This window comes from Colobus angolensis, unplaced genomic scaffold (assembly GCF_000951035.1).
Source record: "Colobus angolensis palliatus isolate OR3802 unplaced genomic scaffold, Cang.pa_1.0 Scaffold13, whole genome shotgun sequence".
Lineage (NCBI taxonomy): Eukaryota > Metazoa > Chordata > Mammalia > Primates > Cercopithecidae > Colobus > Colobus angolensis.
The window spans coordinates 12,949,474-12,975,715 of NW_012114252.1; the positions used below are offsets into that span (position 1 = coordinate 12,949,474).

Genomic DNA, 26,242 nt, shown 5'->3' on the forward strand with positions numbered 1-26,242 from the left:
AAATTAATACACTCCAAAATTCAAATTGAATGGTTAATCGACTTAACATTTAGATCAGTTAATTGTGACCTCCAGTTATTAGAGTTGCTAATTTATTTATAGAGAAAACATAGTCTCATTCACTGATTTAGAAAGAAAATATTCATTTGGGATGGCATTAATTTCCTCATTTTGCAAGGAAAAGAAAGCGATTCTGGGAGAGGTTGAGCAAGTTTTTGTATTTCACATGGTCAACTGGGAAATCAGAAATAGGACTCCAGCCTATTTGGATGAGATAAGAAGTGTTAAAAGAGCTTTGTAAACTGTAAAGTGCTCTAAAAATGTAGGTGTGGTACATGCTCAATTAGAACACTATGTGTTCCAGTACACCGCCACTGCATTCTGTTAGAAAAGGCTCTTTTCCCATAGCAGGATTCTGCCATTAAGATTAATGTTTATTATTATTATGCCACAAGGGGAAAAAAAGGCATTTCTTGAACCAGAGAAAATATATTATTCTTTAATTCTCTAATGTGATGTCTCCATCATCTGCCTGTGACCGCTGTTGGGAGCTCTTTATTTGTCCTGTTGCCACTCTGAATAGTTTGACTGATTTCTTCTCTACCTGCTTCCACAAATGTATAGGCAAGATTCTTTACCTTCATGTCTAACATTAAACAGAGAGATATCTCCATTTTTCAGGGGAATGGAACTCAATGTCCTGCAGGATCCTGTCAAGTGTCTTTCAACGGATCTTTTCCTGAAGGAAGGTCTTGACTATTATTTTGTTGCATTTGAATATCTTAACCCCAAAACACACTTTCAGCTTCCTTCTTTACACCTGAGATGGAGACAGAGCTAAGCTAACAATTTTAGATCATTTGGATACCCCGGTACGTGGTTGTGGATCTGAAGGAAATTGTGTTATTGCTACTTTTTTATTATAAGGAAGATGCTGTAAGTGCCACTGGATTTTGCACTAAACTTTTTAAGTCAATTTCAACAGGACAAACATGCACATCTGTATTAATGCGATGCAATGATTTCCTTAGTGAACACTCAAATGATCAAAAGCAGTTGTGCTGTAAAATATGTTTCTGGGCACCATGCTTGAGGTTTAAGGCAACCAGGATGCTTTAGCATGACACTACTTTCATGCCGATTTGTTTTCATGGTTTTGAAATTTGTATAACAAGCCACAACCTCATGGTGGACTCAATTCAGCCTTAGAAGGTTGCTCACATATTCACAGTAACTCCAACAGTAGTGGAGTTCTTCTAGAGACTGAGTTTGTTCAGGCAGTTTCAAATTCCAGCCCTCCCACTTTAGCTCTTCACTATTTCATGCTTAAGAATATTTCCTATTTACTACACTTGAGAAAAAACGAATTATGGCAATTGAAGGACTTCTCAATAGACATTTCTATATATTGCCAAGTAAACCCAACAATACTTATGAAGTGTAAACAGATCTGACTTTAGATTACAAAATGGCAGAGACACCTTGATGACAAAGTCTAAGCGAGTTTTCAACAAAAGGCATCCACCCTTCACTGGCACCATCCAGAGCACCGCAGCCAGTGGTCAGAAACCACTGTCTCTCTGAACTTCTCCATTCGGTTCCTCTGCAGTTGAGCATCAGCACGCAACAGAGCACAGGAACAACTGTCTATGGGAGAAATGTCCAAAAAACTGGAAAGCACACGCACATGGGCGAGCTGCGAAACTATTGCTTAGTCATAACATCCATGTGGCCTAAACTGTTCAGTCCGACCTGTTTTCCTGAGTGGGATGCAGAGTTAGCCCAGCCCCAAGTAAGATTTTTCCCCTAAAAATTTACCTAACTTCCAACACTCTTGCTCTTTTCTGTCCCGCAATCAGGACCCTTGACACAACTAGGTCTCTCCATTGTGGGAATGTACTTTTCCATGATCTAATGATTCAGCAGGACCATCCCTCTCATTTCATCATCCTTTTGGTCCCTTGAGCCAGGCAGTCACTAGGGAGAAACAAAGTTCTTAAGCTCTATCGAGTTACAGCCCCTTTGAGAATCTCAAAGTCTGGGTCCTCTAACCAGAAAAATCCACAGACACACACAGCCTATGCATGACAGCATAGCACAGCATGGATCCTAGAGGGCCACGCCCAGACCTCCAGTTGAGGAATCCATGGAAATGGAAAGATCTGAAGTCAAAACCCCCAGATTCCAATTTTGGCTTTATCCTCGACTAACTATGAAACCTTAAAAAAATCAATCAAAATTCTTTGAGCCAGTTTCTTCATTTACAAAATGGTGACAGTAATTCCTGCTGCAGCCACCTCTCTGGATTCTACTCATAAAAATTATTATGTATATCAAAAGTTTGTAATTATATTTCCCCATGCTTGTTAAAGTATGACTTTTCATTAGAAACTTTTGCATTATCTTTGATTCTTTGTTTTGCTTCGTCCACTAAAATCTGTTAGATGTTCCTTCAGGGAATCTCTCATCAGTTCTCACTGTCTGACTCACCTTGCTAAGGTCCCCATGTCTGAATTTCAGCCTCCACTTCCTTGGGGATCTCCTGCTTCCAACCTGTTTATGTGTGTGTGTGTGTGTGTGTGTGTGTGTGTGTGTGTAGTTATAATTACAGTTACAGTTGTTTATATATAGTTATATGTGGAAATGTATATGTGTCTATATTTTTGTATATGTAGACCTACAAAATTTGTATATGTGAATATAATATATAGTCACTATTACCCTGAATTGGCTGTATTTCTATGAGACAGCCATATTTCCAACAATAATACGTTGTTTGGGCCGGGCGCGGTGGCTCAAGCCTGTAATCCCAGCACTTTGGGAGGCCGAGACAGGTGGATCACGAGGTCAGGAGATCGAGACCATCCTGGCTAACACCGTGAAACCCCGTCTCTACTAAAAAAAAAATACAAAAAACTAGCCGGGTGAGGTGGCGGGCGCCTGTAATCCTAGCTACTCAGGAGGCTGAGGCAGGAGAATGGCATGAACCCGGGAGGCGGAGCTTGCAGTGAGGTGAGATCCGGCCACTGCACTCCAGCCTGGGCAATAGAGCGAGACTCCATCTCAACAAAAAAATAATAATAATAATAATACGTTGTTTGATCTAAACAATGTTGTCTCCACTGTCAGTTGCCCAACTGTCAAAAAGTAAGCTAAGATAGAAAGTTCAGAGTGTATATATGTGAAGTGTTTGTTAATGGGGGTAGGGAGCAAATGGGCATCAACGGTTAGTGAAAAGGTTTTCATTAAGAAAATTTTATCTCACCCAACACAAGGTTATTAAAACAGCGATATTAAGAGAATGTTAAATCAAATAGAAATTGTATCCTGCTGCCTTTCACTGGAGTTCATAGACTACTGACTCATACCCAGTCTTCCCCTCCTGGTACCCTGGGAAACACAAGATTCCCCAGCTTAAAGATAATCTCAGAAAGATTGTACAACATTAAAGAGTAAATCATGTGTGATTGAAAAACTTAAACGCACAGTATATTATAACATGTTGTACCAGTACCAGTGGTCAAGATGCTGAATTATAATATTCCTTATAACCATTATATTTATAAACATAACCTGTTCTTTGATGAATAATCTAAGACTACTCACATGAAATGCTGAGGCATGGTATTCAGGACATAATGAGGCCTGTGCTGCGACCTGCACATGGACGTGGTGCTCACATGGTGGCTTCCTGTCCTGCACTGCGGGAGCCCCTCTTTACACAATTATTCTCTCCTGCCTCAGCAGCAAGCACTGACTGAAACACTGACAACCTCCTTGCAAGAAAAGCAAGCAGTTACTTCTAGATTCTGTCTTTCTCCTGACAGTAAACTCTTAATAAAAATGTACTTGGCTTGTTCTTTCTCAAAACTTCACGATGTAATTTAAAGTATAAAATAACCTCAAGCAGGTAATATCTTAAAACGGAAAAATACACATTTGATGGAAAGTAAACTTTAAAAATTCTCCCTTCTGAACTAGATCAGAGTATATCATTTTTTAGTATAGACCTTCACACAGAGCTTGCCTAGAACTACAAGATTAAAGTAAATAATAAGATGTATTCAGCTAAAATTTAATAACATTGTGTGGCAATTACTTTCTCATTTAGCTGACTTAAAAACTCACCGTTAAAAGTAGGAATTGTCTCAGAGTTGCGGGAAAAACACAAAGAAATAATCCAAAAAGGTTTATATTGTTATCTATTGCCACATAACAAATTACCCCAAAACTTAGCTTCTTAAAATGGCAGTAAGCATTTATCACCTCACACAATGTCTGTGGGTCAAGAATTATTTGGGAGCAGCTTAGTTGAGTGGTTCTAGCCCAGGGTCTCTCATGAGTTTGCTGTCAAGATGTTGGCCTAGGCTCAGCCATCTGAAGGCTGACCTGGGTTGACTCACCCACTTCCGAGATGGCCCACTCTCATGGATGGCAAATTGGTCCTGGTGTTGGCAGCAGCTCTCAGTTCCTTGCCACATGGGGGCTCCCTGGGGCTGCTCTAGTGTCCCCACCTGATGGCAGCTGGCTTTCCCCAGAGCAAGTGATCCAACAGAGAGCACTGACACATGAAAACACCACCGTCTTTTATGACCTAGTCCCAGAATCACACTGTCTCTTCTGCAATATCACACTGGTTACATACCACACTGGTTACACACCACACTGGTTACACGCCACAGTGGTTACATACCACACTGGTTACATACCACACTGGTTACACAGGTCAGCCCTCTTCACTGACAGAGGGAACGACAAGGGCATGAATCCCAGGAGGTGAGGATGACAGGAACCATCGTGAAGGCTGGAGACCACAGATCCATACCTAACTCCAAACCACCAAATTACTCAGAGTGTGTGTGGGGTGAGATGGAGTAGAGGGCAAAAAAACAGATTCTTTGGACTGAGAGAGATCTAGTTTCAGGAACTAAGTCTACAGATCACCAAGGAAGTGATCAAGGAACATAATCTAACCTCTCTGAACTTCAGTCTTCTCATTTTTAAAATGGGGGTGACAGTGCCGTGGCAGACCCAGTTGGGGTCACTGCTATCCATCTTCTCCCTCGCGATTCCCAACCTGCCCATTGTGTGGTGAGTCCATGTGACTAGATCCCGGACAATGGGCTAAGAGGGAAGAGGACGTGCGTAAGTTCCAGGCTGAGGCCTTGAGAACCCATGCAGTCTTCTCCTGTCACTTTTCCCTGCAGCAACAAGCAAGAGGTCCTCATTCCAGGGAGTGTGACCACATCATGGTGCTACTTCCCTTCTCTTGGCCTCGAATGCCAAGGAACCACAGGAGGAACTGGCTTGGGAAGTCCCCTGGCATCAAAATCAACTTTGTGTGAGCAAAAAATAAACCTTTATATTATTAGGCCACTGAAATTTTGGGTCTAATTGTTACCAAAGTATAATCTAGCCTATTTTAATTCATGTTCACAAAATGATACTTATTTTGATAATTAAATGAGAAAACATATCTCAACTTCCTACACAGTACCTACATGATAGGGGTTTTAATATGTCAGTTTCTGTTCACCTTCTCTGAGGAGCTTGTTTTCTCATTAGCAAAAAAATGGAAATAATATTCAACTCACAGAATTGCTTTCAAAATCAAAGGGAATAAAATACATTAAAAATCTTAACAGACAGTAAGGAGTTAACAAATATTTAAGTTTCTTCTCCTTCTTTCCATGGAATTATGACCATAGAGGGTTCAGAAGCTCTTTTTTTGCCTCATCGGACCTTCTCCTCCTCTATATTCAAAGCTTCCAAGTCCCTGGGAAGCTAACATACTGAGTTTATTTGATAATTCCTGTGAAAATATCATGTTGCCTACTTAAGACATTAAATGCAGCTGCATGACAGAAATGATAATAGCTTAATTAAAAAGATTTACCAATGCTGACAATAATGCCATGATTTCATTTCAGAATTACTCTAGTCATTATTTTCTTACATATAAAGAAAATGCAATTCCCCTTCTTCTGTAATGTTGATATTAAAGGCCCATAAATGCCACCTTATTCTATCAGGGCTTTTGTCCCACCAAAAGAATTATGTAAAATGTGTCCTGACTTGTGTCATCTCTAAATTTAATAGCATACAAAGTTGAAGTATAATGGATCCTTTGGACCTAAACAAACATGAATAAGAATTTTTTTAAAGCAAATCCAGCCATCCTGTGCCAAGTCATTACGCTGTTTCATAGGACTTGCTCCAGAGAGATTTCATCATGAGTATATTATAAGCTCTCAGTCAACAGATTAGTACAACTTGTCTACTTCCTCATTGAAAAACTAATCATGTGTGCTTTTTCCATGCAAAACTGCAATCGTTGGCCCAGTTACATGCCTAAGTCACAGCCTAACACTAGAATACTGGCTGATGTCCATGGAATGTGGTTTTTCAGCCACATGGAAGCTCCTGACACTTTTTGGTGTTCTGTAACTTTCCTTCACTGAAGGGCTCCCAGCAATGACCAACATGCCCACTGCAGCAAAGAAAAAGTGGAATAGTATGCATTCTCCTGCTCTCCCTCTCCTCAGTAAAAGTAAGACAATAAATTGCCCAGATCCATTCTGCTTTCCTCTGTGGTAGCCAAAGATATGGGGGAATGACATGCGTGGTAGGAATACAGGTGTGGTGTCTCAAACTAATTGCCATGTGACAGACCAGCTTTGCTTCCTGTGTATTCCTTGTGCTGTGCAATCAATGTCTGTGTGATGCTGAGTCATGGTGACACAGGATCTGGCTGCAGACATTATCCAAAGGGATGTTACCATGTCACACTTTCTCCCTACCCTAGGGACACCTGGCTCCTTACCTGTTCAAGGTTATTCATTGCCGCCTTAGAGTTTGGGTGTGTTTAAAGACTTCACACAAGACCTCATCAACTGGTGTGCTTCCCTTAATACATCCATGTAAAACTCAACTCACAAATAGCATTTTTTAGTATAAAAATATATATAAACAGAAAAATAATGCATAGGAATATATAATTTATGTTACATTTAACTAGTACATTGTGTTGTATATCAAGTGATACATTTCTTGGAACAAGAAAGTCCTTACATATAAAGCATCACTGTTTGTTGCTTCTTTGTTGCAGGTTTTATGATTTCAACGCTGAGCGACAAAGCTAAAACTATGAATTCAAAGTCCACAATTTGGTCTATCTTAGACTTATCCAGCATTGAATTCTTTAACTATCAAACAGAACAAATCTTTTTTTTTTTTTTTTTTTTGAGACAAGGTCTTGCTTTGTTGCCTAAGCTGGAGTGCAGTGCTGCAATCACAACTCGCTGCATCCTCAACCGCCCAGGCTCAAGTAATGCTCCCACCTCAGCCTCCGCAGGAGCTAGAATGACAGACATATGCCACCATGCCCAGCTAATTTTTTAAATTTTTTGTAGAGACAGGGTCTCACTATATTGCTAAGGCTGGTCTTGAACTCCTGGCCTCAAGTGATCTCCTGCCTTGGCCTCCCAACGTGCTGGGATTACAATTGCATGCCACTATGCCTGGCACCAAAGAACAATTACATTGACACATTAAAGAAATGAAAAGAACTATACATTATTATATTTTTATTTTTTAAATTTGTAATGATTATGGGTACATAATAGATACATATATTTATGGGGTACATGTGATGTTTTGATACAAACATTTTTGTTTGTTTGTTATGAAATGGAGCCTATGTTTCCAGGTTGGTCTTGATCCTCCCACCTCAGCCTCCTGAGTAGCTGGGATTATAGGCATACACCACCACACCTGGCCATGATCATATTTTAAAGTAAACGATAACAATCACAGGGCAGAAGTTATCAAAGACAAAGGTTAATGTTGATAAAATCATTATATGTCACACAACTGGATTATTTTATTTAACTAAGTGGGAAAAAAATGAGTTTGCCAATGTGCATCCTGTTATTCTTGTAATACCGACTAGATTTGTCAAAATAATAATGAAGTACTGACATACAAATACACCCATCTTAAACATTTTATGTTTCTGGTTTAAATTGAACAAGACTGTATTGACTATTTTTTGTTAGGAGAGAGACCCTGCCTCTAAAGACCTTAAGGCCTTAGGGAAATAACACACACATACATGAACTATCCCTACTTTTTATCCTCATACCTTCTTCCTCATACCAAAAAATAAAAAATAAAAAAAAACAGAAAAATTGTTCAAATCCTAATAATTCTAACTGAGAAATGTCTCACATTCAAGATCTCTCCACTTTTAGTGCAACTACACTATTCCTTTTGTCCTCATGTATCCCATGAACTACTGCAACAATTTCTGGCCGCGTGTTATTTCAAATTCCAGATATATTCCTGAAACAAACAATTAGGTCTTAATGAGTTAAGGCCTCAGTCTTATTCAAAACCCTGTTGACTATACAATAAAAACAGAATTTATAACCTGATACAAACTGTTCTTCATGGGTTCCTCTTGCCTGTCTTTAAATCGAATCGCCAACTCTTTACATTCTACCCTATTTCCAGGGTAGCCCTCCCCATGCTGTCTTCTCACTAGTTCCAAGTTACAGCAGGTTATTTCACAGGCTGGGGTGTTGGGTTTGAGGGTTGTTGTTTTTTTTATTCTTTTTTACTCATTATCTCTCTCTCTCCTTCTCTGCCTAAAATAGCCTCATTTGCTTCTTAGTCCTAGAAAATCCAGTCTAAATGTCCCCTTCTCCAGTGAAGCCTCCATCAGACTACTTTTTCTGGATCTTAGAAGCAATTCATTTCATTGTTATAGCTCTTGTCACGTTGCATTATAATGTCAATATTGTATCTGTTTCCAGAGCTGTATGATGAGCTCCACATGGACAGAGATTTGCTCTTATTTTTATATCCTTAGCACTCAGCACAATTCTTGGTACATGGAGGTTCTTACTTAATATGAATAAATGAATAACAAAGTAAATGCTTTACAAGTTTACAGAAGGGAGAATTCAGTGTGTTATAGAGTAATTAGGAATTGCTACACTAACATATATGTAAAATACATGTAAATAAAATGATTGTACATGTCTTAAAGAATAATCACACTTCAACCCTTTTTAATTTCAGACTTTCTTTAAAAAGGATATACTTATACTATCATACATTCTCTTTAATATGCCTTAAGTATGTAGTTGGAAGATGCTTAGGTTCAAGATTCCCTTAAGTTCTTGGGATTAGATAAGTAGGAAGATGTTCTTCTATGTGGATCATCATTGTCTACTTTTATTTATTGATATTAATTTGTAACAATTACATTTGTAGTATTTTAACCAATGAAGACATTTTAATGCTATAATTTACCCTTTTCACTTACTACAAAGTATTCCTCTCTACTTCATTCAAAAATAGTAATATATTACTTTAGGATAAAACCTGCCCAACATCTAACCCCAAAATTCCTACATAGCATGTAGGTAGGGGTTGTCAGATTCAGAAAAACTAAGAAACCTACAGGATGCTCAGTTAAATTTTAATTTCAGGTAAATAATGAATAAATATAAAAGTCCCAGGCAGCCTTTGAGGCATATTTATACTAACAGAAATCTAGTTCTTCATCTGAAATTCCAATTTAAATGGCTGTCCTTTATCTGGCAACTCTACAAAGTAACAGACAAGAAGACTAGCAATGAAGACGTGCCAGGAAAGTCTTGGTTGATGTATGCTACTAGAAAGGCTAGCGTTCCTGGTTCCCCAGAGAAAATCGAGGGGCTTCAACCATCCCCTATCCTCTATATCCTTAAAGAGACCCATGCTTATCCATGTGCTGAAGCATTAGGACTTCCAAGAGGAAACTCATTTTGGTAAAGGAACAATCTAAGATCATGTCTCAGAATAGTTTTTTATAAAGGAGCATAAAGATGATGTTCTCTAAAGAACTAGCCTCAGGATTTTTTCCTACTACTGTAGGGAAAAAAAAGGAAAATGTATTATCATCGTAGTATGCCCAGCAATGCTGGTATTCTAATGTATCACAAAATTTAAGTCCATGAGCCCTTTCTATAATGAAGGGGCTACTGTGAAGTTTTATATGTATTATTTTTATAAATCCTCATAACATTCCTACAAGATATATGGCATTCTTTCTACTGTAAAAATAGGGAAACTAAGGCTGAAACTAATAATTTGCCCAAGGCTACACCATGAGTAGGAAGGGAGGTGAAACTCAAACACAGCTCTTAGGACCCTAGAACTACTTAAGTATTTATCAGTTACGTCATATGCTGACTTTTAGCAGCCAGGTCCTACTAAAGAACCAAAAGAAATGTAAAGGTGCTCAAAAGAGCTGACATACAGGTGGATGGTCTCAGGACAGATAAGCTCCTAAGCAAGAATACAGGTTTGTGTGTTTGTGCGTGTGGTCACATGGCGCTTTCTCTGAAAATTCTTCTCTAAAATCAAAGAGCTTTATAAAACCAAGCCTTCAGTATTTCACTCAATTATTTCAGTATATTTAAAATTGTCTACAGGGTAAATTACCTTCCTGTGAAGCTAGCACATTTCTAAAGGTGCCTACCTAACTCTTAACCATAAACACTGTAAGGTAAATCTGTAAGGTACACGTAAAAACAAGTCTGCTCATCCCTTGTCTGTTTCCCCAGGTTGCAGAAAATGAAATGACCATAATAACTCCAGGATAGAGCAGACTGTTCATCTGAGTCATACCAAATAACTTCATTGCTGCTAAAGTAAAATTTGAAAATGATTGAACTGATTTTATGATCAGCCTTTTGGAAGTCATTCAGAAGTGCTGCAATGCTACTTCAAAGAAGATAATTCAAATGTAAATGTCACTCTTCAGGGTTGTTTATCAACAGCTGAGTATTAAAATTGGTGAGCTTGATTTGTGTTATTTCATTTAGCCAGCTTACAATTTAAACACACTTATAAGTAAGTTACTATTTGAATAAATGGAATAAACACAAGTCAAACTTTGGTAGTGAGGTGCTCATCTTCAGAGGAGTTCAATTAGATTGGAAAAATATTTTGCAGAGATTTTGTAGAACAATGGCTCTCTACCTTGAATGCGCACTGGAATCACCTATGGAGTTCTAAGAAAATATCAATGCTTAGGTCTCACCCCTGGAAATTCTTATACAAGTGGGCTGAGACGGGGCCTGAGCACTGGGATTTTTAAACCTCCCCAACTCATTCTAATATACAGCAAAAGTTGAGAACAACTGCTATCGAAGGAACTCAAGCATTGGATGGAAAGCTGGAATAATGACATTTCAGGATCCCTTCAACTCTGAAAGTCTACGTTTAATTGTACATGTGACCCTACTATGACATCCTACTAGAACAGACCTGAAATGTCTTCGGAGATACAAATCAGGAATACATCGTTACAGTCACTCTTCCTAGATGTAGTTTCAAAGTACAAAGAAGATGTTGCTATTATTTATACTTCTCTTTCAGGTTCTGACTATCTATTGAAGAGACCTTAAAATGAACAATTCAATTATTAAAAATATACTGAGCATCTCCTGTCGGCAAAACACTCCTGTGGGTACTGAACATTTATTAATGAGTCAGCCAGAGTCAGATTTTTTGGAACTTACGATTTAATGGGCACAAACGGTGGTACTACAAAAGTAAGGGGAATATATCTGAAGTCTAAGTGCATGATGGTTCATTTAAGTGATTATGTTCAGCTGTGAAGGAGAAAGGCCGGCAGAAGTATGCTTTTTATCAGTGCAAAAGTCCATACCTTATTCATTTTATTGAAGAATAATACAAGTAAAAGTAAATTTTAAAGTTTCAGGTGATATTTCACATATATTTTAAATATATATCTTACATATAAAATATATATATGTCAGTAAGCAGATGTGTCAGATTATTTAGCCTCACTAAACATTCACCAAAAGGAATTACATTATACAAAACCAAATCAATTTCTTCTACCGGTTTTTCAATTAAGGGCTAAAGTAAATTTTTAAGTGATTCAAGAGATATTGGTAGTTTCTGCAATTTTAACTAAATTTCCAATAACTTGAAAGAATTTCATAAAAATACAAGCTTGCTAGTGAATTATGCTGATTCTGCAAGATAAAGAATATTTGAGATGTGAGAGAATTTCAATTAATAAATACACATTTGCTAAATTCTGCTTCAGGTGACTAAACTTTTTGTTTGTTTGAACTAAACAAAACAGAGTTCAAAAAGACAGAGCAATGTAACACAACTAGAGTTAAAGGGAGACTTTAGATAAATGAGCCATAACATCTGGCCAATCATTTCAGCTCACTGTACCCAAATGGAATTGGAAACACATCGTGATAGGAAAGGTCACTCATGCTGGTAAAAACAGCCCTGCTGCCAGTTACACCCACGAATGAAATCTACATCCATACTGTCTTAATCTTCACTACTAGGCAGCATCGATCTAGGGGCAGATGCTCAGCTGGAGCCAGGATTAAGTATTTTGTGCTCCTGTACTCTAATTTCTAGCACAGTGTACAAGTCACAGCGGTGATCAAATCAGCCAGCATATAGTGTAATACAAATAATAAAATGTTTTAACTGAAAGTATAAGACTTTGTAGTAAATTAATGACTGGGGAAAAATTCTTTGACTCAATTTACCGTTATTTAATAACAGTGATGTAGAAGACTAGGCAAGGCTTTATAAATAAAAAAATAAAAATTACACATATAAAACCCACCTTCTGAGTGAAATAAAATGAATACTTGAAATTCAATAAATAAGACTGCTTATATAGGAGGCTACAATTTTAAATATAAACTTTAGTTTCTATTTTAGGTTATATCTTCCAAATGCCAGTAAGGAAAAATATTCATGTGAGTTTCTTTTCATGCAAGAAAAAACTCTAGTCTCAAGAGAACCCAACCCCAAATCAGCAATTAAAGTATCAATAAAAGCTATCTGTCTTGTTTGCTTTTCCAATCTTGTTCCTTAAAAAGATCAACAACAAATTTAAAACTGTACATGTAAAATCAAAAATCATAACCAAAAGAACAGGCTGTACTAATATATATTTTCTTTGAAAGTATCTTCTTGAGTTCAAACCTAACTGAAATGAAAAAAACTGTTAATTTTGAAGCGGTAGTATCTAAAGTACATCTCCACATTGACATCCAAATTTTTTTTTTTTTTTTTTTTTTTTTGAGACGGAGTCTTGCTCTGTCGCCCGGACTGGAGTGCAGTGACGGGGTCTCAGCTCACTGCAAGCTCCGCCTCCCGGGTTTACACCATTCTCCTGCCTCAGCCTCCCCAGCAGCTGGGACTACAGGCGCCCGCCACCTCGCCCGGCTAGTTTTTTGTATTTTTTAGTAGAGACAGGGTTTCACAGTGTTAGCCAGGATGGTCTCGATCTCCTGACCTCGTGATCCGCCCATCTCGGCCTCCCAAAGTGCTGGGATTACAGGCTTGAGCCACCGCGCCCGGCCTGACATCCAAATTTTAAGGAATAAATCTGCTGGTTCTACTGTCAATAAAAAGCCTAGCTGGGTCCATTATTTCATTAACTAATGGAGTAAGTCCCTACCCATATTTCACCTTGAATTGTAATAATCCCCACGTGTCAAAGGTGAAGCCAGGTGGAGATCATTGAATCCTGGGGGCGGTTTCCCCCGTACTGTTCTCATGGTAGTGAGTAAGTCTCACGAGATCTGATGGTTTATAAATGGCAGTTCCCCTGCACAAGCTCTCTTGCCTGCCACCATGTAAGATGTGACTTTGCTCCACATTCACCACTGTCATGATTGTGAGGCCTCTCCAGTCATGAGTCAATTAAACCTCTTTCCTTTTATAAATTACCCAGTCTCAGATATGTCTTTATTAGCAGTATGAGAACAGACTAATACAACCCTGTTCTGTGCTCTTTTCTTTCCACTGTCTGCCTCTCCTCCATGCCCTCATTCATTCCTAGGTTTTCAATGATCAGTCAGATACTGATGATGTCGTCATGGCTTTTATAGTCCAGGCCTCCATAGTCCAGGCCTCCATATACAACAGTCTAGTCTACAGCTCTCTTAAAGACATTCATTGCCTTTCACCCATTGCCTCTCCTGGAAAAAGAAAGCCCTTGTTATAATTATGTAACATTCTAAATAAACAAAATATCCAAGGAAGTATGAAGTAACTTGAAATGAAATTTAATTGCTGCTGGGATATTAAATATTCAATAGGAAATCAATTATTTAATTAGTTGACTGACATTTTGAATCAGGTCATCTTCACATGCGAGTTTCCCTAAACCATATTCTCTGAGCACATTGGAATTCTACGTTTTCCAACATTCCCAAGAAAGGGAGAAGTTTGTTGTTTACTGCCACTGGCATAAGCCCGCTGGTGCCAGGTGTGAGGAACAGCCCCAGTGACCTGAAGCCTGCAGTGAGAAATGTGCTCATTGGGCCCAACCTCTCTACCACCCAAGGCAGGATGCTTATTTACGGAGCAGAGAGTTTCCTACGAGGTCCTTGAAAAAGGCAAATTCAAGTTAGACTTCAAATATCTAGGTCACTTTTTTTTTCCTAAGAAAAAGAAGTGAATGACAGAGCACAAAGTAGTCAAGTAGGAATAAAGGAAAGGCTACAATCTGCATGAATATAAAAAATTGACAGGACAGGCTATTTATAGTGTTCAGGTGTGAGCAGAATCACCAAGAGCATAGCCAAGGCTTCAATACTTAGGTTGCTTTAATATGTGCTTTGTTCGTTTATAAATAGAGTAAAAAGCATCAGAGAATGGGAACGACCATAAAATTTACCTCAAAGTTTTTAAGATAATTATTTTTAGGTGTAAATAATTAGGGAAGAGAATAGTAAAAATGAAGTGACATACATACATTATAAAAGCCAGAAAATATTTTCAAATATCCATTTCGGCATATACACATGACTAATGCTAGAGTACATACAAGAAAAGCAGGTATCTTAATATTCTAGCACAGATAATGGGCCGGGCGTGGTGGCTCACGCCTGTAATCCCAACACTTTGGGAGGCCGAGGTGGGTGGATCACCTGTGGTCAGGAGTTCATGTGCATATAGATTAAGGTAAAAGAACACCTATATGCTAACATGTTCATGTTAACAAGTCCACCCTCTTCTAAAGTTTGAGGCCAACTTTGTTTACTTATCTAATGAGTAAACAAGTTAGAAAGGTAAAGCAACTCATCTCACATAATTGTACTTTTTTCTGGCCATGTAATTGAAAAGAAAATGTTTTTTGCTATAATAAAACAAAAGGTTTATCTTTTAAGAGAAAAATTTCCATTTTCCTTAAGAAAATAAACCAAGAGCCTCCAAAGTTTTCACTGGGAAGTCAGCTAGGTCTCTGAAAGCCTTATTCAAGCCTCCAGATTCATCTTCCCCTTTAGGTAGCTCACTAACAATGGTTTCAAAAGAGAGAATACTGAGTGAGGCTCTGAATTTAATATTCTCTGAATTTAATACTCTGGTTTAAGCAAAGGTAAATATCCCTTTTCTTAAATTCTCAGAGCACAGCCAAGGCAAGGCTGAAATCTTTAAATGCAAGATAACCAAATATTTGGATATAATACAAAGGAAGTAATCATAGAATGTCATGGAACTGAATCATCTGGCATACAGTTTACCTGTTTTCAGTTTAAAGTTCAGCACATGACTGCCTCCCTATTCAGCTCTAACCTGACCCAAATGCCCAATTATATCTAGCATATATATATTTAAAGATCCAAACCCAAGAAGTGTATGAGACAGAGCATGAAGTCCCTTTTGCTATCTAGTTAACTCCCACTTTCAGGGTTCAAGTTCATGGCTGCAACTTTTCTCAGACGATTGACCCTGAGAATGTCTAGCTACTTCAGGAAGGCTCTACCTACTTATGATGACAGGGCTTTAATCTACTGAATCGGGTATTTTCCTAACAAAGCACAGTGAGCTGCAGCAGGAGAGGCTGGTCTGTTACAACTTTAGATGACATTCAAATCAAGGAATGTTTATGTTTTGCGAGAGATATTTAATAAGGAAACCAGAATAAATTTAAATACAAGAAGTGTAATTTACATCTCACAGTGAATCCTGACTTTCATTACATTTAACTTTAAAACTAAGCAGACAAATTAAAAGTAAATATAGCACCATATTGTCAGTGTATTAATGAAATGCCTATGCTTTGAAAAATAAACACAGATAAAGAGTCAGAACAATTTTTAATCAAAGATAAATATAGATGCTCCTCAACTTACAATGGGGTTACATCCCAATAACCTACTGTAAACTGAAAATATTGTAAGTCAAAAATCCATTTAATACACCTAACCAACTAATCATCTTACCTTAGCCCAGTCTACATTAAACATGTTCGTAACACATATTAGCCTACAGTTGGGCAAAATTGTCTAACACAAAGCCTATTTTATAATGAAGTGTTGAATATCTTATACAATTTATTGAATATTGTACTTAAAGTAAAAAAACAGGCTGGTTGTATGGGCAGTCTGAATGTGTACTGCTTTCACACCATTGTAAAGTTGAGTAATAGTAAGACAAACCATTCTAAGTCAGGAACCATCTGTACATAAAAATTGTTCATTCCATTATCTACAAATAGTCTAAGTGTTTGCTGTGGTCTAAATGTCTGCATTCCCCCAAAATTAGTATGTTGAAACCTAATCTTCAATGCAATTAATATTAAGAGGTGGAGCCTTTAGGAAATGATTAGGTCATGAGGGCTGTCCCACAGGAATGGGATTAGTGCCTTTGTAAGAGAGGCTCAAGGGAGATTGTTCTTCCCTTCTGCCATGTGAGGATGCAGGAAGTAGGCACCATCTTTGATGCAGAGAGCAAGCCGTCACCAGACACTGAATTTGCTGGTGCACTGATCTTGGACTTTTCAGCCTCTAGGAACATGAGAAATAAATACCCAGTCTAAGGTATTTTGTTATAGCAGCCTGAATGAGCTAAAACATGTTCTAGTTTCAGGAGGGTATTAATTTCTTGAAAGTACTTAAATGTTTCACAAGAGTATTAATTTTTTAAAAGTTCTAAGCTAAGCTACAGTAAAAGCAGGCAGGCATTGTTAGCAAAAATGTTTACAGTATCCCGGTTATCATTTCATGTGATATACAATAATTTATTTCTTTGAAACACCAGGACATTTTTAGATTGTCCCTGGGTAAAACAAATTAAGAATGTTAAAAAGGTATTTTGCTTATATGTCAACTCAAAATGAAATGTAATGTCCCATGAGATTATCAACAAATGTTCCTTGAAAAATCAGATGTCTACAGGCTTAAGCATGAAGTTGGACCCCTACCTCACAACATCTACTAAATTAAGTCAAAATAGATCACAGACCTACATAAGGGCTAAAACTCTCAGAGAAAAACTTAGGACCAAATCTTTATGATATTGGGTTAGTAAATGATTTCTTAGGTATGATACCAACTATGTAAGTGACAAAAGAATAAACACATAAACTGGACTTCAACAAAATTAAAAACTTTGTGCTTTGGAGGACACCATGAAGAAAGTGAAAAGAAAATCCACAGAATGGGATAAAATACTTCTAAATCATATACTTGATAAGAAACTTGTATCCAGAATACAAAAAGAGCTCTTACAACTCAAAAATAAAAAGACAACCATATTAAAAATGGGCAAATAATTTGAGTAGACATTTCTCCAAAGAAGACATACAACTGGTCCGTAATCACCAAAAAGGTGCTCAACATAATTAGTCACTAAGGAAATGCAAATCAAATCCACAATGACATACTTCACATCCACCAAAATTACTACAATCAAAAACACAGATCATAATAAGTGTTGACAAAGATATGGAGAAATTAGAACCCTCATACATTGCTAGAGTGAATGTAAAATGAGCAGCTGTTTTGATAAAAATTTGGTGGTCACTCAAAATGTTAAACATAGATTGTCATCTGACCTAGTAATTCTATTGCTAGTTACATACCCAAGAGAATTGAAACATATGTCCATGTAAAAGTGTATACATAAATGTTCATAGCTGCATTATTTATAGTAGCAAAATAATGAAAGCAACCCAAATGTCTATCAACTGAAGAATGAATTTAAAAAATGGATATATCCACATGGTAGAATACTATAGAATAATGAAACAAAATGAAATATTGATACGTGCTTGAACCTTGAAAACATTATTCTAAATAAAAGAAGTTACATATTGAATGATTCCATTCATATGAAATATCTAGAACAAGCAAATTCATAAGACATAGAAAGCATATCAGTGGTTGCCAGGGGATAGGGGATGGGGAAATAGAGAGTTACTGCTAATAGGTTATGGGATTTAAAGTTGATGAAAACATTCTAGAATTGAATAATGGTAATGGTTGTACAACTATGTGAATATACTAAAAACTATTGAATTGTATACTTTAAAAAGGGTAAATTATATGGTATATTAATTATATTTCAATAAAGCTGTTATAAAAGTGAGATTTATAACTCAATCTGGGTTTAAGAAATGCAATTACAACTATAATTGAATTGTTATCACAAATTACTTTAGATTTTTTATATAACAAAAAAGTTATTTAAGGTTGTTTTATTATTCATGAAACAAATATGTTAATTTGTGGTCAAGCAAGCATATTTAAAAGAAAAAATGCACAAAGGCCCTAAAGGCATTGTCAATCAGCTTTGTTGGACAATAAACCAATTTCTAGTTATAACTTACTTTATAGAAGTAATAGCTATTACTATTTTTATCATATTACTATCTTTTCAACTTACAAATGTACCCAACTTATCAAATGCTATCTAAGGACAGCCATGTACTCTTCATTCTGTTTGGAAATATTCTAGTCCAAATCTATTCCTAATCTGGTCCAATGAGTAGAATCTCCTGCCATGACTGGCAGTGACAAGGAGAGAAAGGGAATGGGAGAAAAAGGGGGAATGAGGATGGATCCGTTTAATCCTCCACCTCTATCAATCACTGCTTTAGCTCCAGGATTGACCATCCCCAGCAACTCTACATCTTTATCCAACTTTCCAGTGCCCTCTAATTCCCTTGGAAAGCTTAAGATCCTGTCTGATTCATGTATCACCCACGGGACCAAGCACACTGTCCTTCATGTAGAAGGAATTCAGGAAGGCTTGGGTGTTGAATCAACTATCTGAAATAGGATATCACACATTAAAAATATTACAAAAAAATTTCAGTATCTTTTTTTAAAAGGAGACCAACTGTCATATGTTAAAATCTAATATCAGTTCAGTCACAGTGCCCCATCACTCACATGCCATGATCAGATGCAAGATGTTATTCAAGTAACTTGTTAATAATAAAAAAGTTTCAGTGTTTTTCAATGTTTGTTTTTTCTATAATCAAAATATATTCAAAACGATTTTTCTAGTAGCATTTTTGTTACCTGATTTATAATATTATTTTTTGAGATGTAGCGAAAAAGGGAAGTTAAAACTTGTGGGCAGGAAAAAATATTTATAAAAGTTCATTAAACATGAGACTATTATCTATCAGGTGTGGCAAATAAAAAAATGGCTGCAAACCTGTCTCTTGTATTACACGATAAAGAACTACTAGAGGTATATTTGGGAGATACAAAAGATAAATATTCTTGATAAGGCAAAACTCTCAGATTTCACATATCATTATATCTACTGGAAGGCAAATCAACTCAAATTCCTATCCCTCATTTATCTATACTTGTCATTCTTGGTACTTACCACACTCTCTTATGCCCCTAAAAATGTTTAAGGTTTACTGTTTCCTCTTTCTTGAACAATTACCTTGTGCCTTTCCTACCTGACTTAATCCTCATATCATTCTTTGTGACTCAGTCAAAATGTTATGCCCCGCAGGAAGCCTGCCATGCCCTCCTCTTGAGCCCTATAGCATCAGAGCCACAAAAATGAAAGATTACTCTATATTATGGTACCCTACAATATTAATCAGAAAAAAAATGTTAAATGTTACCCTTACAGATACATGCCACAGTCTACATATTTTGTTTACTGCTTTATTAAACCATTGCTTCTGATCAACTTGGAGATCAGCTCTCAAAGTGATCACAAGTTGATTAATTTTAAGGAAGTCTTGGAATCAAAGCCTTTGAATCTCCTCTCTGCTTACAAAGTATCTAAAGGAAAACTAAAAACAAACAAACAAAATAAACAAAACATAATGCAGGACAGCACCTAAACCAGAGATTTTCACCTTTTGTTCTTTTAGATAAAAGATTAATAAGGAGATATGAAAGAGTCATAGCAGTCCTTAAGAGATTATAAGGTAAAAGTATTGGCAACTATTGTCAAGTATGTCTAACCACATACAATAGAAATCAATTATATAGGATATGTTAAAACTCCTGCAATGACCATATGGAGACAACAGCCAACAGAATTATTCAGAACGTTTTTTGTTTCCTCCCTGTGAAGTTCTGAATGGCCTAAAGACCTATTGACTACATATTTTTTCTTTTGCATCTTATTTTCTGCCTTTCATCTAATACCTGCTAGTATACAGAAAAATCATGGTATCAGACAACCCTGAACCTATAGAAGAACCTATACTGTGACTTAAATATACCACATGTCTGAAGATTCCAACTCTTACTTCTAAGTTGTCTATGTGGCTTACTTACTTGTGAGAAGAAGTAAGTAATAGCTGGTTATACCGTACCAATAAATAAATACCAACAACCAAGATGCCCGACTAGTAAACCTGATACAGGAAACAGACATGCTTAAAAATGTCTTGTTCTGCAATGACATCAGATTCTGTAGATCTCAGCATTTAAATTTTAATTTAAAATAATCTCAACAAAAGCTACTTGAAAGCCATGAAATGAACTGATGTGGATATGAAATATCATTTTTTATTTTCAAAATCACAAATTTAAAATATGAAAAGTTATTTTTGTACTGAACCCACTTCTGAGCTATTTATTACTGTTTTCAAATTACTATTAATATCAATCCTTTCTGAGTAGCTCTCTTGGGTGAAAGATTCTAATGGCCAACAGATGGGGTAAGTGCACAAACACTCAGAATTTTGTCCCAAGCTAACTGTCTGGCATACATGCACACCCATAAATACATTCAACTTGCTTTGTATTTGCCTTTAAAATTGGGAAAACTCAAACTACAATTTAACCTGTAACGTACTGTGTTAAAGCAGTATTTCTCTATTTAGCAGCTTAAAATACAGGCATTTTGCCATAATGTAATATATCATTTAGGAAATAAATACAATGTGTATTACCTGAACGTCACTTTCATATAATTTTTGAAGTTCCTTAAACTTACACTGGCATATTTATTAACAGTATTAACTATTATTTTCCTTAATTTTCTTGTAATTCTAAAGGGGGGAGAGATAAGAATAGCTCCCAACAAAATATACAGTAATTTTTTTTTTTTATGAAACAGAGGCTTGCTCTGTGCAGTGGAGCAATCTCAGCTCACTGCAACCTCCACCTCCTGGGTTCAAGCGATTCTCCTGCCTCAGCCCCCCAAGTGGCTGGAATTATAGGTGTGCGCCACAAAGCTAGGCTAATTTTTATATCTTTAGTAGAGACAGGGTTTTGCCTTGTTGGCCAGGCTGGTCTCGAACTCCTGACCTCAAGTGATCTGCCTACCTCAGCCTCCCAAAGTGCTGGGATTACAAGCGTGAGTCATTGTGCCTGGCCCCTACAATAATATTTAAAAGTATTTCTACCAATTATAAATTTGAAAGGCTCCATAAAAAATGGTCAAAGATTTGTCTTACGTTACAACTGTAACATTAAAAGGAAAAAGCATAGTTAGGCAAAAACAGTTATCAAGATACGCAGACACAATGCCTCCTTCAGGTTTCAATAATAAAAAAGTGAGACGCACAGTGAACTGAATGACCCTAACTTCCCCTCCTCAGGCTCTCAGAAATACAAGTTAGTTGGCACCAGAGAGGCTGGGTAGGAAATTGTGCACATTTCCATATGACACAGATTGGTTCGTGACTCTGAAGTGGCACCTTTACAGGGAAAGGGTGTACATTTTACTTTTTCATTCAAAGTTATGTTCATACAAAATTCAAACCTTGTATTTAATGTTGCAGGATTTAGTACTGTGCAGCTGTCTATTGCATTCACACTCAATGCAAAAAGTTTGATTAAATCACTACTCGCTCACCCACGAAAATGACAGAATTCGGGTTTGTGCTGCCAATTTGCTCCCACCACAGTATGTCTACTACTGGTATCATCACCTAAAATGGACCCCTTCCCCTTCTTCTATGAATCATGCTTCTGGCCCTATAAATACTAGTCTTATAAACTATGATTTCTAATAAGGATCCTAGTTCTAAATCAAAGAAATTGCAACTGCTGAGAATAAGGCATTATTAGTTACATTTTTATAAAGTTTGGATAGCCATTAATAATTTAGTTGCTCTTATTTTCACAAAAGTTACCTTCCTTAAAATATCACTTTATAAATTTTGTGTCATTCTTAAGCACTCAAACATCCAGGAGACAGATACTGACCCCTTGAAACACAATTCAAATTTTTTAACAGAAAAGAATAGGAAAGCAAAAATTATTTCTAAAAGTTGTGCTTTTAGACAACTGGTCCTTAATGCATATCTCCTCCAGGCAATGATCATAAAGGTTAGTAAAACATATGATCAATACTACAGCCACAGCAGCATACTGGAATTCTTACAGAAAAAATTATGGGCCAAACTGGTAAAAAAAAAAAAAAAAAAAAATTCTTTATATCCAAACAGTCTATGACATTTTTAGTCCTTCTTAGTTGCAGTGCTATGCTAGAAAACATCATGTTTTATTTTTATTTTTTAAAACTTTTATTTTAGGTTCAGAGGTCCATGTGCAGGTTTGTTATGTAGGTAAATAGTGTGTATCACAGGGGTTGGGTGTACAGATTATTTTCTCATCCAAGTAATAAGCATAGTATCCATAGGCAGTTTTTTTTGTTTGGCTTTTTTTGGGGGGATTGGGTTTTTTTGAGATGGAATCTCGCTCTGTTGCCAGGCTGGAGTGCAGTGGTGCAATCTCGGCTCACTGCAACCTCTGTCTCCCGGGTTCAAGCGATTCTCCTGCCTCAGCCTCCTGAGAAGCTGGGACTAGTCGCATGCTACCATGCGTGGCTAATTTTTGTGTTTTTAGTAGAGACGAGTTTTCACCACGTTGGCCAGGATGGTCTCAATCTCTTGACCTCATGATCCACATGCCTCAGCCTCTCAAAGTGCTGGGATTACAGGCGTGAGCCACCGCATCTGACCCATAGGTAGTTTTTTGATCCTCAGATCCTCATCCTCCTCCCTTTCTCCACCCTCAAGTAGTCCCTGGGGTCTGTTGTTTCCTTCTTTGTGTCCACGTGTACTCAATGTAGAAAACATCATTTTGCAGGGAAATAAAATGCTTAGAAGAGTATGTCAGTACTACAAAGTCGTTCAGTACATCTTGAAGAAAGTAGTTAAAGCCATTCTCCCCTTATTTAGAAAGCCAGTAACATCATCAGGGCTAGCAAAGTGACTTCAAATTACACCAGAAAATTAAAAGTGCAAAGTGGGCTCACATTGTACAGAAAGATGTATAATGTATGCTCAGACAACTATCAACTACTTGTAACAACAACATAAATGTAGCTGCTAACTACATTTCCTATCTCACATTCTCAACAAACCATCTATGACTTCCAAGATTCGATGGCGGCCACTTTCCTATGAGGTGTCACGGTGACCACAGTGACTTCCATGTCTCTCATTTACACCTTCTGTTTCACCCATCCTTTCAGGTTCCAACAAAGCAGTGCCCTTCCTGGCCCACAATTTCTCAACATATGCCTTCGACTCATCCCTTCCTAATTACTGAGCAATTTCTCTCCTGCTCATACTACATACCCAGAACCATCCTTTCATCCAGGCTCCTGGTTCCCATTTCAAACTACCAGAAAAACATTTTCATTTTATTGCTTTCTTAATACAAAAATCCCTCCTTCCTCCTAATACTGCCCCTCCCCACAATCAGTTACATACCCCAACAATTGAGCAATTCTCAATCATGTCATTTCTCTTTTTGGAAAACTTCCCTAGTTCACTAATTTTCACCACATCCCAGCTAACTCCTCTACAAGGCTTTTGGACTCCAAAATATAATTTCACTAATCCTCTAAAATACGATTCCATTAAGTTTCCACAAATCCCCAATCATGTACCTTTCACTCTATCCATAAATAAGCCGAGCCTTTGACTTTCACTCACATTACTCCTCTTGCCAAGAATATGCTTATCTCTCCTACCAATGGAAACACATATTCAAGAGTCAACTGAGGTCACACTTCTCTAAAAGATTTCCCCCTCTTCCCCTTCTTCTCTTTCTTCCCCTTTCATCCTAGATGAGTCTTCTAGCAGAATTATTTCTCGTATCTAGTATTCTCCATACATTTAGTTTTATTACTTATGCGTCAAAGACCAAACCATTATAGAATGTTTTAAATCTCCCCCAGTAACTAACATACAATGTTAACACATATCACATATTAATTACTTAATAAATGCAGATAAGTTTATCATATAGGATTGTATACTATCTTCTCAAAACTTCATGATCGATTTTAAGATAATTTCCAAATAACAGTTATTTTACTAAAGAGTAATACATCAATAGAGCAGTAATCATGGCAGTAAAAAGAGAAATAGAAAAGGAAGAAAGAGGTGCCTTGCAGAAATAGATTTAAATGAGAATTTTCTAATGGCATTTATGCATGTCTTCTAAGAGCTTTTGTACCAGACTGTCTTTGCAAAAATATTTGCATAACAAACCACCTTGTCATCTAGAGATGGTGCCTCCCTCCAGGTTAGAGGACAGATTTGTTTCCTGACCAGGATAATAAGATAACACCTCCCTGCAGAGAAAGATTAGGCAGCTTTGCTAGAAGCCCCTTAAACGATTGGGAATTTCCTGATATGGCCGCATATCAGACCACTGAGCGATGACACAAATCCGCTGTGAGCAAGCATCCACCTGGGACACTCAGCATTGCCCCTGAAAGGATTTGGGGACGTATGGGGAACTCACAAACACATGAAGCTCATGCTGTCTGCTATGCTCTGAGTAAAAAAATCCCCTGTCTCTGACCCAGGAGTCCGCTGTCTTCTGCCAGCATCATGTAACTGCGGCAGACTAGCAAGCTGGGTAAACTGTGAGACCCTTGGTAGTTCCTGAAATTTTCAGATGTTAGGAGTTTCCAGTTAACAAAATAAAACAGAAGCTACCACGTTGAATTCTCCATGTCTAACAAGCAATGCCATATCCCCAAAACAATATGTTGAGTGAAAAAGGTAAACTGAAAAGTGTGAAGACTTCATGATTTAATGATATAAAACTCTACTATAGGTATATTTGCATAACAAATATAACCCAAACTAAGTGGAGACAAATCAGAATGATGGTTGCTTCTCAGAGGGGAGATGGGTAGGAACTGAATGGAAACAAGAAAAAATTTGGGGGAGGTGAGAGGAATATTCCATATCTTGACTAGGGTAGTGGTTACAATGATGCACACAACTGTTAGAATACATCAAGTCATAAAGTTAAGACTGTTCATTTTAATGTATATAAATTATACCTCAATAAGAAAGCATTAAAAATTCTAGGTAGCTAAACAGTGAATAGATCACAGTCCCTTTTAGTTTCAGGACAGAATAATTCACAAAAACATTAGGAGAAATACTGATCACTTTCATAAGCATTCTGTTCAACATCCTTTCTAGAGTGGTAGCTGCAATTCAGGGATTTAAGAGTATGTATTCTGGAGTATGTATTACTTGGTTTTATACTCAGATCTTTCAGTTACTAGCTAGGTACTCTCCAGCAACTTCCTTAATCTTTTCACGCTTAGGCTTCATGATTTTTAACAGAAGTATAAAAGAATTTCCTATCTGTGATTTTAAAGATGAAATTAGATAGTATAGGTAGAGTGCCTAGTATATAAAAGCATTCTCTAAATATTAGTTGTTATCAACTAATAATAATACAGGATTCAAAATATCCAGGACATTTCTGTTAAAGCAAAAGAGTAACATAATTTTTAAAATCTAGTAAGTATAATATACATTCATTAATGGGAAAACTAGGTGGGATATTTATAATGCCCTAAAAGTCATTTAATTATATAATCAAATAAAGCAATACACCCCATCACAGTTCTTGTACATGTTAATTTGAAGTACAGAAAGAAAAAACTTAAGTCAAATAAACATCACTTT

General features: G+C 37.0%; 1 protein-coding gene and 2 long non-coding RNA genes across 3 annotated transcripts in view; 1 reads left to right on the forward strand and 2 right to left on the reverse strand.

Moving 5' to 3' along the window:
• The window catches only part of LOC105505874, a 78,952-nt gene extending 74,416 nt beyond the window's left edge, over positions 1-4,536 (reverse strand). Inside the window, exons 1-2 of the long non-coding RNA XR_001000831.1 lie at positions 4,404-4,536; positions 3,607-3,776 (exon numbers count right to left, since the gene is read on the reverse strand). This is a non-coding gene — a long non-coding RNA (uncharacterized LOC105505874). The remainder of the gene's footprint in view (positions 1-3,606; positions 3,777-4,403) is intronic.
• FGF14 (fibroblast growth factor 14) overlaps positions 1-26,242 on the reverse strand; it is a 703,287-nt gene that overhangs the window by 665,859 nt on the left and 11,186 nt on the right. The gene's annotated exons all lie outside the window — the stretch shown is intronic.
• On the forward strand, positions 4,755-10,946 carry LOC105505872. Its single transcript, XR_001000829.1, has 2 exons — positions 4,755-4,864; positions 10,617-10,946. It is a non-coding gene; the product is annotated as an uncharacterized LOC105505872 (long non-coding RNA).